General features: G+C 42.7%; 1 protein-coding gene across 19 annotated transcripts in view; it reads left to right on the top strand.

Moving 5' to 3' along the window:
- Positions 1-15,767, top strand: part of TCF4 (transcription factor 4) — a 578,937-nt gene that overhangs the window by 329,645 nt on the left and 233,525 nt on the right. The window lies entirely within an intron of this gene.

The following is a 15,767-nucleotide window of genomic DNA, read 5'->3' on the forward strand; positions in this document are numbered from 1 at the left end:
GGTGACAGCAATGAACAGCTCCAAACAGGGCTGTGTAGTCGGTACAAAAATCATCGGACTCCAATTCTGTTTCTGGCACCTTAGTTTATGAAACCTCCGACACCAACTCCGGGGCCCATATGCAATTCACTTTTTCTCCTGAGTTATCTCCTGGGTGATAATTTTCTTCTCGTAATAATCTTCTTGTTAAAGGAATACTGTAGGGGGTCGGGGGAAAATGAGTTGAACTTACCCGGGGCTTCTAATGGTCCCCTGCAGACATCCTGTGCCCGCGCAGCCACTCACCGATGCTCCGACCCCACCTCTGGTTCACTTCTGGAATTTCAGGCTTTAAAGTCGGAAAACCACTGTGCCTGCATTGCCAAGTCCTCGCTCCCGCTGATGTCACCAGGAGCGTACTGTGCAGGCCCAGTATGGTCTGTGGCTGCACCGTGTGCTCCTGGTGACATCAGGGGAAGTGAGGACGCGGCAACGCAGGCGCAGTGGTTTTCAGACTTTAAAGAGAATCTGTATTGTTAAAATCGCACAAAAGTAAACATACAATACAATACAATACAATAACATTTCTATAGCGCTTTTCTCCCATAGGACTCAAAGCGCTTAGGCTCTCTCAGATTCAGTAATTAGTAGGATGAAGTATTCACACAACAAAAGTTATATTTCTGCAAATGCCAAACTGAACAGGTGGGTTTTCAGTCTGGATTTAAACACGTCCAGGGATGGAGCTGTCCTGATCTGTTGAGGTAAGGAGTTCCAAAACGTAGGGGCAGCATGACAGAAGGCTCTGGGACCAAAAGTTTCCAAGTGGACTCTGGGTATGACTAGATTATTAGAACCTGTTGATCTGAGAATGCGGGGATTGCTACGCAGCTGCAACATATCTTTCATGTATCCAGGGCCTAAATTATTCAGGGATTTAAATGTCAGTAGGCCGATCTTGAATAGGACCCTCCATTCTATAGGTAGCCAGTGAAGGGAGTGCAGGACTGGCGTTATGTGGCAGTGACGGGGTTGGTTGGTTAGCAGTCTGGCAGCAGTATTCTGTATCAGCTGTAGTCGGTACAAGACCTTTTTTGGAAGGCCAGTGTAGAGAGCATTGCAGTAGTCCAGTCGGGATGTGATGAAGGCGTGGACTAAGGTTGGCAGATCTTCTGGGGGTATGAGGTGCTTGATTTTTGCAATGTTCTTCAGGTGAAAATAGGATGATTTCACCACAGCAGAGATTTGAGTTCTGAAGTTTAAATCCCAATCAATTGGAACTCCCAGGCTACGCACATGATCAGAGCTGCGCAGATCCGTGCCTCCTATTCCCAGTGGTGAAGACTGCAAGTTAAGTTGTTTTGTTATCATGCTCTGCCCTCCTATCAGAAGGACTTCAGTTTTGTCTGCATTTAGTTTCAGCCAGTTGTCATTCATCCATTGCTGTAGTTCACGTAAGCAGGCGTTTATAGTTAGAGTTGGGTCTGTCACACCAGGCTTGAACATACCAGTGCGTTAAGGGACATCTCCTATTACCCTCTGTCACAATTTCGCCGCTCCCCGCCGCATTAAAAGTGGTTAAAAACAGTTTTAAAAAGTTTGTTTATAAACAAACAAAATGGCCACCAAAACAGGAAGTAGGTTGATGTACAGTATGTCCACACATAAAAAATACATCCATACACAAGCAGGCTTTATACAGCATTCCTTTTGAATCTCAAGAGATCATTTGTGTGTTTCTTTCCCCCCTGAGGGGGGAGTGCATAGCAGAACCACAACACTGAAGAACTTGGCAGCCTTCCAGACACAGGCTGACAAGTCTGACAAGGGAAAGATACATTGATTTATTACAGAGACTGTGATAGTACAAAGTGCTGCAGTTAGCCAGAACACATTAGAATAGCTTTTGGAACTTGTAGGATGATAAAAAACAGGATGCAATTTTTGTTACGGAGTCTCTTTAAAGAGAACCAGAGATGAAGCAACCTCATGTATTTTACCTTATAAATCAGTGGGAACATGACAGTAAACACCTAATCTGCTCTTTGTTACATTGTTCTCTGTTTAATTTGCCTGTTATCACCTCTAAGATAAGAATCCCGACTAAGCAGTCGGTCTGGCTTTGCTACAGAATAATTATAGCTGAGACTGTGTTCTTTGCTGTCTTCAAGTCCAAGCCTGCCCCCTGCTGGCTTTGCTCAGGAATCATTATAGCTGAGTCATTATAGCAAAGCCAGACTCAATGCTCAGTCCGGGATTCTTATCTCAGCTAGATAACAGACACTTTTAGCAGTGAGGATGGAACAGAGAGCATGGTAAATGTTTTCTCTAATGTTCCCACTGATTTCTATGGTAAAATACACAAGGGTGCTTCGTCTCTGGTTCACTTTAAAGTCTGAAATTCCAGAAGTGAACCGGAGGCGGGGCCGGAGCATCGGTGAGTGGCTGTGCGGGCACAGGATGTCTGCGGGGGACCATTAGAAGCCCCGGGTAAGTTCAACTCATTTTCCCCTGACCCTCCTACAGTATTCCTTCAAGATAACTTTTCAGCATTTTACAATTTACAAAGTATCCAAAAGTTGGTTAAAAAGTATTATCAGATTTATTTTGAGTATTTTCTTGCATGCTGGTGCTTTATAAGGCATTTTACGACAAGTTGTAAAAATATCGCCTAGGAGAAAACTCAGGAGAAAAAGTGAATTGCATGTGATCACAGGTACCCCAAATTTCTCCAACTTCTCTATTCCTACTCCAACTTCACAGCCCTGGCGCTAATCTAGCCAACCATGTGTTCAGATGTACTCTATGCCTACGAGAATGAAAAAATCAGACGTATTCACATTTGATCATTTGTTTTTTCTTCAGGAAACCTATAGGGAGTGCTGCTATGCTCTAGGCACAGTAATAGGCCTGTTGACCAAGAGTAAACATTGCGCAAAGGTTTTTCTTTTCATGTTTATTGTTGTGGGAAAAATATTGTATTTCTCTATTTGCTATGGCATTGTGCATTTGTGTTCTGCAAGGCCTGACCTGTGTAGTGATCTTGCTTGTTTTTCTGTCATTTGAGAATAGGCCTTGCAGTATTTACCAAGGCCGTTTGTTCGCTTGTGGGATCCCTACCCTTGTTGTGCGTCGACGTCTTTTCATAAATAGCAAAACTGAAAACAATGTATTTGCTGTTTTTTCGGCCCTAATCCTCTCAATCTCAAACTCGGTGCTCAGACCTGCTCTGACAAAGAGGATTTCCTGCCGTCGTAGAAAGTCCTGGAAGCAGTGCACCATGGGAGCTAACAAGAAGACAAGCGGGCGTCTTACTGACAGTTGTTAAACTTAAGGTAATCATAACTCAGACAATGTATGGGGAGATCGACCAAGAGATAGATCTCACCCTGATAAAATCTGATCGGAGAGGTATCTGTTGCCCATCCATACCTGATCGATTTCAGCATTAAATCTCTTGCGAATTGGCCTTGTGAGGCCGCATCCGCTGCCTCGCCGCTCCTAGCGCTGTCCTCCAATGTAAAAATGACCAGAGACCACACCCGCTCACACATTGGGTGGCAACCACATGGGGCACATGCATGTGGACAGGAGATGGAGCACAGAGCTAGCGGCGGACACTGACAGAAGTATACTGCATGGGGCACATTTTACACTAAGGAGAACCGCTTTGAGGATTCCGTGACGTTCGTCGGTAGTCTCGATATTGCACAACGTTAATGCCATGCACCCAATGGTGCATGTTGGCTCTACATCTTGCAGCATGACAGATCGATACATGTGGCCAATTTTGGCCCGGAAATGCACATTTCTGATCCTGCGGAAATTCCAATTTTCCATTTTTCCTCTTTTCAGGCAGTATTTTGTTAGTCATGTTTTGCCTCAAAGAATGCAAGAAATGAAGAAAATAAATAATCGGAAAAGGGGAAATTTGAAAAACGTGTTGTGATTGGTCTAAAATTACCGAGGTGATCAGATTTTTGCAGAAAAATTCTGCATTCTCTGATTGGACCCGGTGCTTCAGAGTTCTGGGATTAGGCTAAAATTACCGAGTTGCGGTAAATCGGAAATGGGGAAATATGTAATTGGCCGCCAAGTCGCCTGATGTAGGGCCACCTTTACTCCACTCGCTAATTCACACCAGGCCTGAAAAAAAAAGACCAGCTCAAAGCGAGAACCTTTTTTTTCCTTTTTTGTTCTACCCGTTTGTTTTTCTTTTTCTTCACTTGACCAAACTCCCAATTGATTAATTAAGAAACACACTAGAATTTGCGGTCTCCCTAATCTTAAGCAGGGAGAATTCTCTAATGCCTTGGAAGAGAGCCCAAAGTTCATCGCCCCGTACCTGAGCGGGGCCGCCGGATGAAATGAGGCCTCCTTTCACCAGATAGTTCACTCCTTTGTCAGCATAACGATGATTTATGGATTTGCATGTTCAAAGAGATTTGCGCGGAGGATTTATTTGGGAATTTACATAGATTGCAGAAAGAACATCTTTATTTTTTTTTTCTCCGTCGGGCGAGGTGTCTGAGCTAGCGCTGGAGATGTGAGTGCATCATTAGCTGCGCGCTTGATAAACCAGGTGTCAGCCTGTAGAAAACAGCTGTATCTCAATGATTTCTCCCCTCCTGCACTGTTTGCTGGTCTTCTTTATTTATCTCCCCCAGTAAGCACATTAGTGATTCCATCGCGGGGCTGGGAGCTGCTACTGGGCCTGCCTTACCAGTAGTGCTGCCTCCCAGTGTCCACATCACTCTATCTATTTATCTGCATGCATGAAAAAGGGGTGCGGGAAAAAATGGGCGCCCATTTTTGTCAATAAAATTATCGTTAATATCTACCGATAATCTTTGTTTTTTAAAGTGTACATCGTGTAAATGATTGGTATATATTAACAATATTTTACTATAACTCAACCTAACCCTACTCTTGCACAGAACACTCCCCCTCTGATGCCTAACCCTAAACCCCCACTTCCTGACACTTCACCCTACCCCCCTTTCATGACTCCTAACCCTACCCTCTCGGGTATCGCCTTTAGGCACAAGGTGGTGGTATTATCCTCCAACTGACACCAACATGGTTTTTCAAGTATGAATGTAAAAAAAAAGCAAAGGCGTTCAAGTGTAGACTGCTTTTATTGAAACTATATCAAACAAATAAAACAATCATAAAAAGAGCACTTACATGCTAAGCCCATAGAATGCATAGGCAAACACAGGGGTGGATTACAGCTGCCCAGAATCCCCCCTCAGACCAGGGCAGGTGCAGTGTCTGAGAACAGGCACAAGTTGAGACACCAGAATATCTGCAGATATCCTGCAGCTCATGGCACCGCCCCCTTTCTTTCCCTGATACAGTTGACTTTGGATGGAGCAGCAGCATGTGTACAGAGCATGGAGCAGTCCTGGAGCAGGTATGAGCACAGCCCTGTCCCCTGCTGTGTGAATGCTTCACTTTCCCCTTCATTAGCAATGTCGGCTGTCCTCATTATTATCTGTATCCAAACTGCTCCTGATGGATCCTGTTGTCAGTTGGTCGGATGGGAAATTGCATTATTTGTACCCAGCATAATGTCCTACCATATTATTATACTGTATTGTGCGTGACTGAGGGAGACCTTTCAGAAATCCCCCCTTTGAAAATCCTGGGTTTGCCCTGGAATGGGTACCTCGGACGATATTGAGCATGTACGTTGACCAACAGAGGGTCTCGAAGAGTAAAAGGATAAAAAGGTGCTGCCTTCTCCTAAGGAACCTCTTTTTCAATAAAATCAAAAGACTTCAGGGGCAAGTTAAACAATAATACTTTTATGGAAAGTTTAGTAGATGATTGAGTTTGGTGAGTCCATAACTTTGTATGTGCACAGTGTGTTCCTCGTAACATTGCACAGCACAACATGAGCTGTCCTTTTGACATATATAATATTAGCTACTAGGAATTCAGATAGAATGCTTTTTTTTTTTTTTTTTAATACTCCCCCATCCTTGGTAACGTTCCTGTTGATGCCCCGCACCTGCAAACGTGGTGCAGCAGTATTGCTTTCAGTTTGCCCCTAAAACTAAAAAGTGGAACCACAAATTTTCTGAAAAAAAAAGAATAATTCCATAATAATAATGATGGGCCTAGCTCTTGTGCCCCTAGAGGTGAACACCAGAAGTGCAGCTGTCTTGTTTCAGATATACAGATAGTCCCCTACTTACAAACAACTTGATTAATATTTCAGAGATACAAACAAAGTTGTCACCATTTACAAAATAAACAATACTGTTTTGGGTTTTTTTTTCCATGTTTTTGTTGTTCGGGTCTCTTTTACACCCTGTTTTACCACAGGGTAAAGAAACGGCAATGAAAGGCAGTGGGGTCTTTTACACTTACCACGTCACACTTAAACAGGGTATTGGAAGTCAATGGGCGACGTAGTAAGTGTGAATGACGAAGTACGGTGCGCATGTTTGTACCAACAAGAATCCCGCTGACGTACTTCCTGTCTATCAGGGAGTACATCACTGATCGGGGGGCGGTGCTATGCATATGACCCCGTCAGCAAACTCTGCCGCAAGGTCATAGGTTTGTAATTTTTTTGTGTTGCAGTGGGATGCGGCAGGAGTATGGCAAACCCTCCCACAATGTAAAATTCAGGTGTAAAACTGGCCTCAATGTTACAGCAATGTATAAAGGGGCATAAGTAGTTTTAAACACTATCTAAAGTAGATTAAAAAAAGCCAGTTTAACTTACCTGGGGCTTCTTCCAGCCCCCTGCAGCCGCCCTGTGCCAGCGCCGTCATTGAGCAATCCTTCGGACCCCTGCAGCACCCCTCTTTCGACCGGGAGATTTGATCGCATTCCTGGCGCCGGGAGTGTCCTGCACATGTGCAGTAGAGCTTTTCCCATACTGTGCAGGCGCAGAGCACTCCCATTCACGAGAGCATGTTTAGGAGGCGCATGGACCAGGGCTGCACATCCAGAAGAAAGAGGGGGGCTGCAAGGGATTGGAGGATCTCTTAGTGACAGCTGTAGGGGGCTGGTAGAAGCACCAGGTAACTTAAACTGGCTTTTTTTATTTATTTACTTTAGGTTACCTTTAAAAGTACATTGAGAAGAACAAAAAAAAAACACAGTTTATACTATATGTCCAAATTTAGAGCTATCCAAAAGCAAATCATTAATTCAGGTAGGGGACTGCCTGTACCAGAATTACTACTGTGCCAGGGCTATTTTGTAGAAGACCAGGGGCCTGCGCCCCAGCTATCAGTCTGTAATCACAACCCTGATGGCAAAATGCCTCTTCCTACTAAGACACCCATAATAAATACCGTATAGTCTGTCCCGCTGCGTTCTTTAAACGTGCCTTTTTATTTGTTGACTTATATTGAAACACAATCTGTTTTTGCAGGTTACATAATTTTTGCACAGTTGTCCATTACGCGTTACAGCATCTCTGGCAGTGTCCAGTTTGCAGTATGTACAGAGAAGTGCAGTGGCTCATTTTCAGTACTCCCATGTGAGTGATAATCTGATGGTCATACATGGTTTTGAGTCATCCAGTTTAAGGAGGTTGGAACGGAAGCAGGAGAAGAGTATGTTCTCCTGGAGTTCGGGGGCTCAGAGCATGAAGTCATAGAATTGTTATGCTGGAATTCAGAAAATGTCCTCTCACAGGAACTCTTTTCTGAAAAAAAAGTAAAAAATGGATGTGCTGCTGAGGAAATACTAGAAAAAAAACTTCAGAATCTCACACATGGATTTCCATTCAGCCAAGTCCTTCTCAACTGAATCCAGCTTGTGGACCTTTTGGGGAAGAACCATCATCATCAGGAAAGATCCAATGTAGCCAATATCTTATGCTGGGAATACCACAATGCGTTTTTCCAGCAGATAGATGGTTCGATAGATCATTTCCGACATGTTCGATCTCACGTTCGATCGTTTTACCGCTCGATTTCTTATAGAAGTGAATGGAAAAAGATTTTTAAAAAACAAGCAGAAGATAAAAGAATCGAGCTGCAAAATCGATCGAGCAGAGAACCGAGCAGAAAAAACTCATCGTGTATTCCCAGCATAAGACTTGTCAAGCAGAAGATGTCTCATATATTTAGACTTTGCCTCAATTCACTAAACTTATCTCCTGTCTTTAATAACTCTTCTAGAGTTGTTACCATGGTGATAAGGCATGTAGTATTCAGGAAACAGTTTACCTCAGGCAAGCCTAAAGTTAACTCTTCTGTCTTTAAATTAACTCTCCAATCCTTAAAATAACTCCAGAGTTAAAGACAGTCTGTTAATTAGCTGCATGTGAAAATAACTACAGAGGAGGTAAATTAACTACAGAGGAGGTAAATTAACTACAGAGAAGGTAAATTAACTACAGGAGATGTAACTTAAGGAATGAAGAGATAAGATAACTCTCTCACATGTGGAGGTAAGTTTTCTCTTGCCTTATTATCTCTACCATGATCTTAGTGAATTGAGGCCATTTTCTCATATGCAGGGGCATAACTACAAATCATGCGCCCCCCCCCCCCCTTCTTTTGCCTCCCCTTTGGTGATGCTCACAGGCTGAGGGCCCATTTTGAAGGGGCCGTAAAAGAAGTGTGGCCATCCTGATCTTTACAACCATAAGATGTGTAGCCACAACCACCTGATCTGAATGATGGACCTCTTATTGAAGGAAAGGAAGGTTAGTAGTTGGGGTCCCCTCATAGCTCTGGGTCCCCCTGCAGTGGCAGGGACTGCACCCTTGTAGTTATGCCCCTGATAATATGGGCAATACCATCCAGAGATGGACCACTCCTAAACCTGTCAGATCTGTCAAATGTTAACTAGTAACAGGGACATAGGAAACAAGTCATTTATGGTGCATTCTACTTTGGAATAAATAAACATTTTATACATATGCATAATCATGTATTTTGAATTTCACCATTTGTCACAATAATGGTGTTTTAAATACTTTAAAGAGACTCTGTAACAAAATTTGCAGCCTTATTTCTTCTATCCTATGAGTTCCTATACCTGTTCTAATGTGGTGTGTCTTACTGCATCCTAGTTTCACAGTGGCTGTATTATCTCTGTTCTATAATCTAATCTTCTCTCTTCTGTCGGCTCTGTCGGGCTCAGGCAGGAATGTGCTGTCTGCTGTTATTGGCAGAAGCTATACACACCCTCTCCACAGCCTATCACAAGCTGGTAACGGCCACGTCTTTTTTTTGTAGACACTGTCTAAAGCTGGCAATTACAAGCCAGGATCTCAGCAGGGAGTGGCAGAAACAGCACAGAGGGGTCCAGGAGAACATAATGAATAGAATGGTATGCTTTTTATTGTAAGAATTTAAGAGTACAGATTCTCTTTAAATAAAAACTAAAAAGGCCTACTTTTCTTTATATCACTCATATTATTTGCTAAGTCACTATTTGATTAACTGACTTGGTAGACTTAGAAGTCCCTCCTGTACCCATCAGAGATATTCCCAGTGGTACAACATGCTGAGAACCTGTGTCCTAGATAGTTTTACCCCCTAACATTAATATATGGCAAATATAATACATTGTGGAAAAGATAAAAGAATACTTTCTCTCTTCAATGAAACATGTGATCAGAGGAATATGGAAGCTTCCATCATTTTTATTAGTTAGTAGACTTTTTATTAGTCTAATTAGTCCTTATCAGCAGCGGGGAATAGATTGCAGAATCTCTACCAAAGGCAGCTCTCGCCATACAGTAAACACTGAGGCTTAACAAAATCATCCGGATCATCACAATGAACGATTCGGTTCACAGTGGATGTCTGTCTGGAAGAAACAGGAACATACAGAATGTACAGTGCAGGGAAAGTCCTGTCCTGCTAGTCATTTCACCCAGTCTGCTTCCCTAGTAAAATGATTTGGTTCAAAGATCCGGATCTTGATCCGATTCAAATGATCTGAAATTTAAAAAGATCCGGACTTCCTATCACTATCCTGGAGCGGCTGCTTTGAGAGCTGCATAACGCAGCTCAATCTGACGTCCAACTTCAACACCACCAGGCGTTGCCTTAGGGGCACGTTATGCGACCTTAAAGAGGAACTCCAGCCTAAACAAACATACTGTCATTAAGGTACATTAGTTATGTTAATTAAAATAGATAGGTAATATAATCTCTTACCCACACTGTTTTAAAAGAACAGGCAAATGTTTGGTTTCATGAGGGCAGCCATCTTTTTGGTTGAAATGAGGTGACAGGGAGCATGAGACACAGTTCCAACTGTCCTGTGTCCTGAGCACCTCTCCCAGTTGTTAGGCAACGTGAATAACAACATAGGAAATCCCTTCATGCTCTGCACAGCATCAGGGAAAAAAAGCCCATGCTTTTTTTCTTTGATGGGTGGAGCTTAGCTAAAAATGCAGCTAAAAATGATGCATTGGTAAGAAAAACAAAGTTCTGATGCTGTGAAACTGTTAAAGAAACACCAAGCCTTTTTAGTTCTGCTGAGTAGATTTTTAGTCCAGAGGTTCACTTTAACGTCCCCTAAAACGCAACATCTTGGTGGGAAAGTAGCCTAATTGTACCAATTTACATTTAGTACCCTACAAACTGATCCAGCACCTACAGACCTGCGGAGTAGAAGGTGTAGCTGTGGGATGTGTGATTTTCATGAAAGCAAGCCTGAAGCGCAAAAAAATAAAACACTTATGATATAATGAATTTTGTGTAGTACGGATAATGAATAGAACATTAGTAGCAAAGAAAAGAGTCTCATATTTTTATTTTCAGTTATCGTATATAGTGTTTTTTTTTTTTTTTTTATAACACATCATTCTATCATATTTGCAGTTTAGAAACCACACTCTGGGCCTTATGCAATTCACCTGTTCACCTGAATTTTCTCCTAGGTGATAATCGCACAACTTGTAAATAAGAAGAATTTTACACCACCAGCAAGCAAACAAATACTCGAAATAATGTGGACAGTACTTTTTCACCTACTTGGTGGTACTTTTTCCGTTGCAAAGTGCTAAAAAATTTCAGGTAAAAAATGATCTCTTAGGAGACAACTCAAGTGAAAAAGTGACTCGCATATGGCCCTCTGTCTTTTAAGCTATAAAACAAAGCGGGAATAACGACCCTTTGAACTTTAATGCAGTAAGACCTTATGGGCTCGTTTCCACTATAGCGAATCTGCATGCGGGCACTGCATGCGGATTCGCATACTCAATGTTAGTGGATGGGGCTGTTTCCACGTGTGCGGCGGCGGCGTTTTTCGGTGCGGGAAAAATCTGCACGACAGGGTCGTCAGACTTCGCATGCGGAGGGAATGCGGGCGAATCGCCGCTAATGCATTCAATAGGGAAATCGCATGCGGCTTTGTCATGCGGATTTCCCCGCGATTTCGCATGCGATTTCGCATGAAAGGCAATGGAACTTTACACAGGCAGTGACATGGTTAAATTCGCCTGGCTCCTTGCCATGCGAAATCGCGGGTAAATCCGCATGGGGAAACGCAGCCGCATGCGATTTCTTCAGCGGTGGAATCCAGGCGATTCCGCACCGCTACAGTGGAAACGAGCCCTATCTCAAACTGTCTCTTGCTGTTTCTCTGCTGTTTAAGCTCTTCAAAAAAACAGGACTGTATCTAACCCAATATTGGTGCCGAAGAGCTCAGAGAAGCTATTTTGCATAGATAACTGAAGTTTTTTTTAACTCTTCCTGCACTGGAAAACAACATGAGACTTTATTTTCTATTTTATATTCTATTTTATGTTCTATTTCTTAGCTGCGCAACACAACATCTTCATCATAAGTTTATTTTTCTCCTCAGGTTTGCTTTAGGAATTCCCATGGACCTTTGCACTCTGGGCTTGCACTGCCTCACACTTGGGCAGGAAGGGGTGGCTGATGATTACAAACAGTTGTCTGTCATGTGTAAGCTGCTTCTGACACACACTACACACAATGTAAGAACTCTTTCGCCCTGAGCTACAGTTCACACAGACGGCTGTTTTAGATTGTGTGGAGAAGCAATAATTTGAGAAATCCTAATTAGCTGTTGCAAGGTGAAAAAGTGCTGTCTGTGTATTTTGCCCGTACCTAAAGCAGTGAAGCAAATGTGACATCTTTAATTATAAGCTTGGTTGCGTATCACGTTACCCCTCTCACTGTTACCTTTCCAGATTCGCATCACATTGTGCAAGTTATGTGGCAACGTTATACTTTAGCCGCCCGTGCGAACGTTAGTTTTCCCCCACGTATGTATTCTGCATTTTATTTTGTTTTTCTAATGAAGACGTAGCACTGACAGTTGTAGCGACAGTTTAATTGCGCAGCAAGGAGAACTCTATTTCCTTATCGGAAAAGTTGTCAGTTCGCTTTTGCTTTTTCGACGGCTGCTTTTTTGCTAAACAGTTTAAAAATGTTTCCTTAGCCTGCATGATAAAACAGGAGCTTTGGGCTAATAGGAAAATGTCTGTATACCTTGCTTAATTCTAACTAGGTTCTTTTTATTTCATAAAGCTTAGAGATCACTGAAAGCTTTAAATATCTTGATGACATCATCAATCTGCGCCCTCCGAGCAGCAGGGCTATTGGGCGGGGCTGTTGCAACTTCTGGAGGTGTACAAGGCTGCATTTATACTTTTTCTGCTCGTAAGCCAAATTTGTTGTGATTTTCCTTCCTTGTGCAGCAACGCCCCTCCCATTCCATGTGCAGCTCCCTCTTCCATGTGTATCCATTTACTGCAGACCGCTCCCTTGGGCTGCATCCACCCGAGGCCTGGGCCTTTCCACAAATCCGTCCCTTGAGGTGTATGGAATAACAATGACTGTCTAAACAGTGGGGCTTAGGCAGATAATAGGGGTTAATTAGCAAACAAATCTCATGAATTATCTCACCTTACTTACCATATATACTTAAATATAAGTTGATCTGTGGATAAGCCCACCCGCCTACTTAAACATGCCAAATGCAGTAACACACCCATAGGCCGATCCCCAAGGTGTGACGCTTGCCCTCCCATGCAGAGCACGCATTAGAAGCAAGTCTGGAGACTTTCAGGTTGATTCACTGAAGTGCGCTAAACCTACTGCACACAAGCAGTGCAGGATAAAATGAATGCGCACACGCTACACATGGTCCTGTCAGCATAGCATGTGCTCCTAAGTTACGTGCAATCCTTCTAATTGCTGCCAATGTGCTGTAATGCGACCGCTAACGTGGCTGCTACTACGTTAATTAAAATCAAAGCTTGCCTGCATCTATTCTCCTGTCCATATAGGCTTCAGATTTCGACCGCATGGTTAGTTTTGCGTCATCACATGGAGTCCTTACTTACAATTGCTCACCAACTACTTCCTGTGAAGTCCTACTTCCACAGCAGTACATCGTCCCACATTATGTGCACAACCCGCATCACTCAGTCTAGGGCCTGATATCAGATTTTACTTGTCGCTATATAACAGGCAAAGGGAGACTTGAGGAAGAACAGTTTACAGGCAGCTGTAAAGCACTCAGGTTATTCTTATCATTAGGAGCTCACAATCTAAATCTACCATAGTCATAGCATAAAATTCTACCATATTATTATTATTATTATGCATTTATATAGCACTAACATTTTCTGCAGCACAGAGTACATAGTCATGTCACTGACTGTCCTCAGAGGAGCTCACAATCTAATCCTTACCATAATCACAGTCTAATGTCCTACCATATTATTATTATAAATATAGCACTGACATCTTCTGGAGCACTTTACAGATATTTAGTCATGGCACTGACTGTCCTCAGAGGAGCTCACAACCTAATCCCTCCCATAGGCATTGTCTAATGTCTTACCATATTAATATTCTGTATTTATATAGCACTGACATCTGCAGCACTTTACAGAACACATAGGGCTTGATTTACTAAGAGGTGCTAACCTACTTAGCACGTCTAAAGTCTTAAGGCGCGCTAACCAGGGTGCTAAGTAGGTTAGCACCAGATTTCTCAATCAGATCGCGCGCAAAGTTTTACGCGCGCAAAGTTCTATGCGCGCGCTAAGTCCCATAGGCTTTAATGGGCACTTCGCGCGGAGCACCCTGCGCTCTGTGCAGTGCGCGCGCAAAACTTTGCGCGCGGTACTTTGCGCACGATCACTACTTCTCACATTTCAACTGAGTTTAGACGTGCTAAGGGCCAGTGCTAAAGTTAGCACCGTTTTGTAAATCAAGCCCATAGTCATATACAGAGTCACTTTACAGAGTCCTAAGGAGCACATAGTCATTTCACTGACTGTCCTCAGTCTAGTCTCATATGTTAGTACTATAGTTATAGCCTAATGTCCCTATCTAATACCAATTTTTAGGGAGAACCAAAATGACTGTTTTGAGAATGGGGAGAAAATTCATACAAATGGGAGGAGAACATACCCTTTAAAATGGAGATTGCACCAGGTTACTGTTGCCTGAGAAACTGGCACACATGTGATATTGATAATATTACTGCTACTACTACCAAATACATTTTAGATAAATAATTTGGATAAGCTAGAAATCTTGGTTCCTGCTCTTCAAGCCCCATACAGCAATTCACACCCTATAGAGATCACCCAGCATACATTGCATGGGAGACGTGCATTTTTATTTTTTAAAATAGGAGCTTTCATCCACTAATTGTTCTCCATCACTCTTTACGTATGGCAGCTTTCATTGACTTTTCATCTAAAGCGCTTGCCAAATGTGGACAGACGCATTGCGGCATAGGGAGGATTTCCCAGCCGTCTGATTGGCTCTTCCAAAAATAAATGGAGGGGAGCCAATTGTGGAAATGGAAGACTATGGGCGGGAAAGCAGGTGCGCTGCGCTTACTGGGGATGGGCCCTATTTCCATGTGATTCTCAACGCCCCTTTTGAAACACACATAGCATTAGCGGGGGCGGAGAGGCAGAAGTAATTGCAGCTGCCTGTATTTTTTGTTGTTTTTTTTTTCTCATGTTTTGCCCTTATTTATCTGCGATAAAACAATAGCGGGAAAAGTTCCAGGAAAATAAGTTTATATATCACAAATAAGTCTGGCGAGGTACGTGTTTCCAATGACAGCCAACAGACAGCCCATAATCTGCTACCCGCTGGGGATCTGAATGGACAGGGGTGGGGACGATATAAGGAAGTTGAAGAGGACATTGTTAGCCAAATGTAAAAATAATCAAATCAAAACAAAAAACGGTCTAGTTAAAGCAAACCTGAACTGAAAAATGAGAGTTAAAATAAACATATACACATGACTTACTGTACTTACCTCTTGCATAGTCTACTCATCAATCTCTTTCTCCTCTCCTGCCTCCTGTTTGGCCACTGTGATCAATGAAATTTTCCGACCTCCATTTTGAAAATGGCCATTACCCCATAACAGCTTCCTGGTCATCACACTGTTAAACTGTAATATCACCCACTTGAGCCATAGGGAAACATGGACATTACCTTGCGCATCATTTCTCCTTTCAGTTATAACTGACAGCAACTGATTTATAACTGACAGCAACTGCTATATTTTAGTTCTGACAAAATCGTGTCAAAAAATGGAAGGAATTGTTGTAAGTAGAAAATGGTGAGCTTCTGAGAGGAACTGACAGTGAGGTAAGTATGTAATATTCATTCGCAGATACATCATGTGTTTATTTAAAATAATTTTACTCGGTTCAGGTTCCCTTTAAGCCATGATACGTTTAAAGGGGAACTGAAGAGAGAGGTATATGGAGGCTGTCATGTTTATTTCCTTTTAATCAATACCAGTTGCCTGGCAGCCCTGCTGGTCTATTTCTCTGCAGTAGT

Source organism: Hyperolius riggenbachi, chromosome 1 (genome assembly GCF_040937935.1).
Source record: "Hyperolius riggenbachi isolate aHypRig1 chromosome 1, aHypRig1.pri, whole genome shotgun sequence".
Lineage (NCBI taxonomy): Eukaryota > Metazoa > Chordata > Amphibia > Anura > Hyperoliidae > Hyperolius > Hyperolius riggenbachi.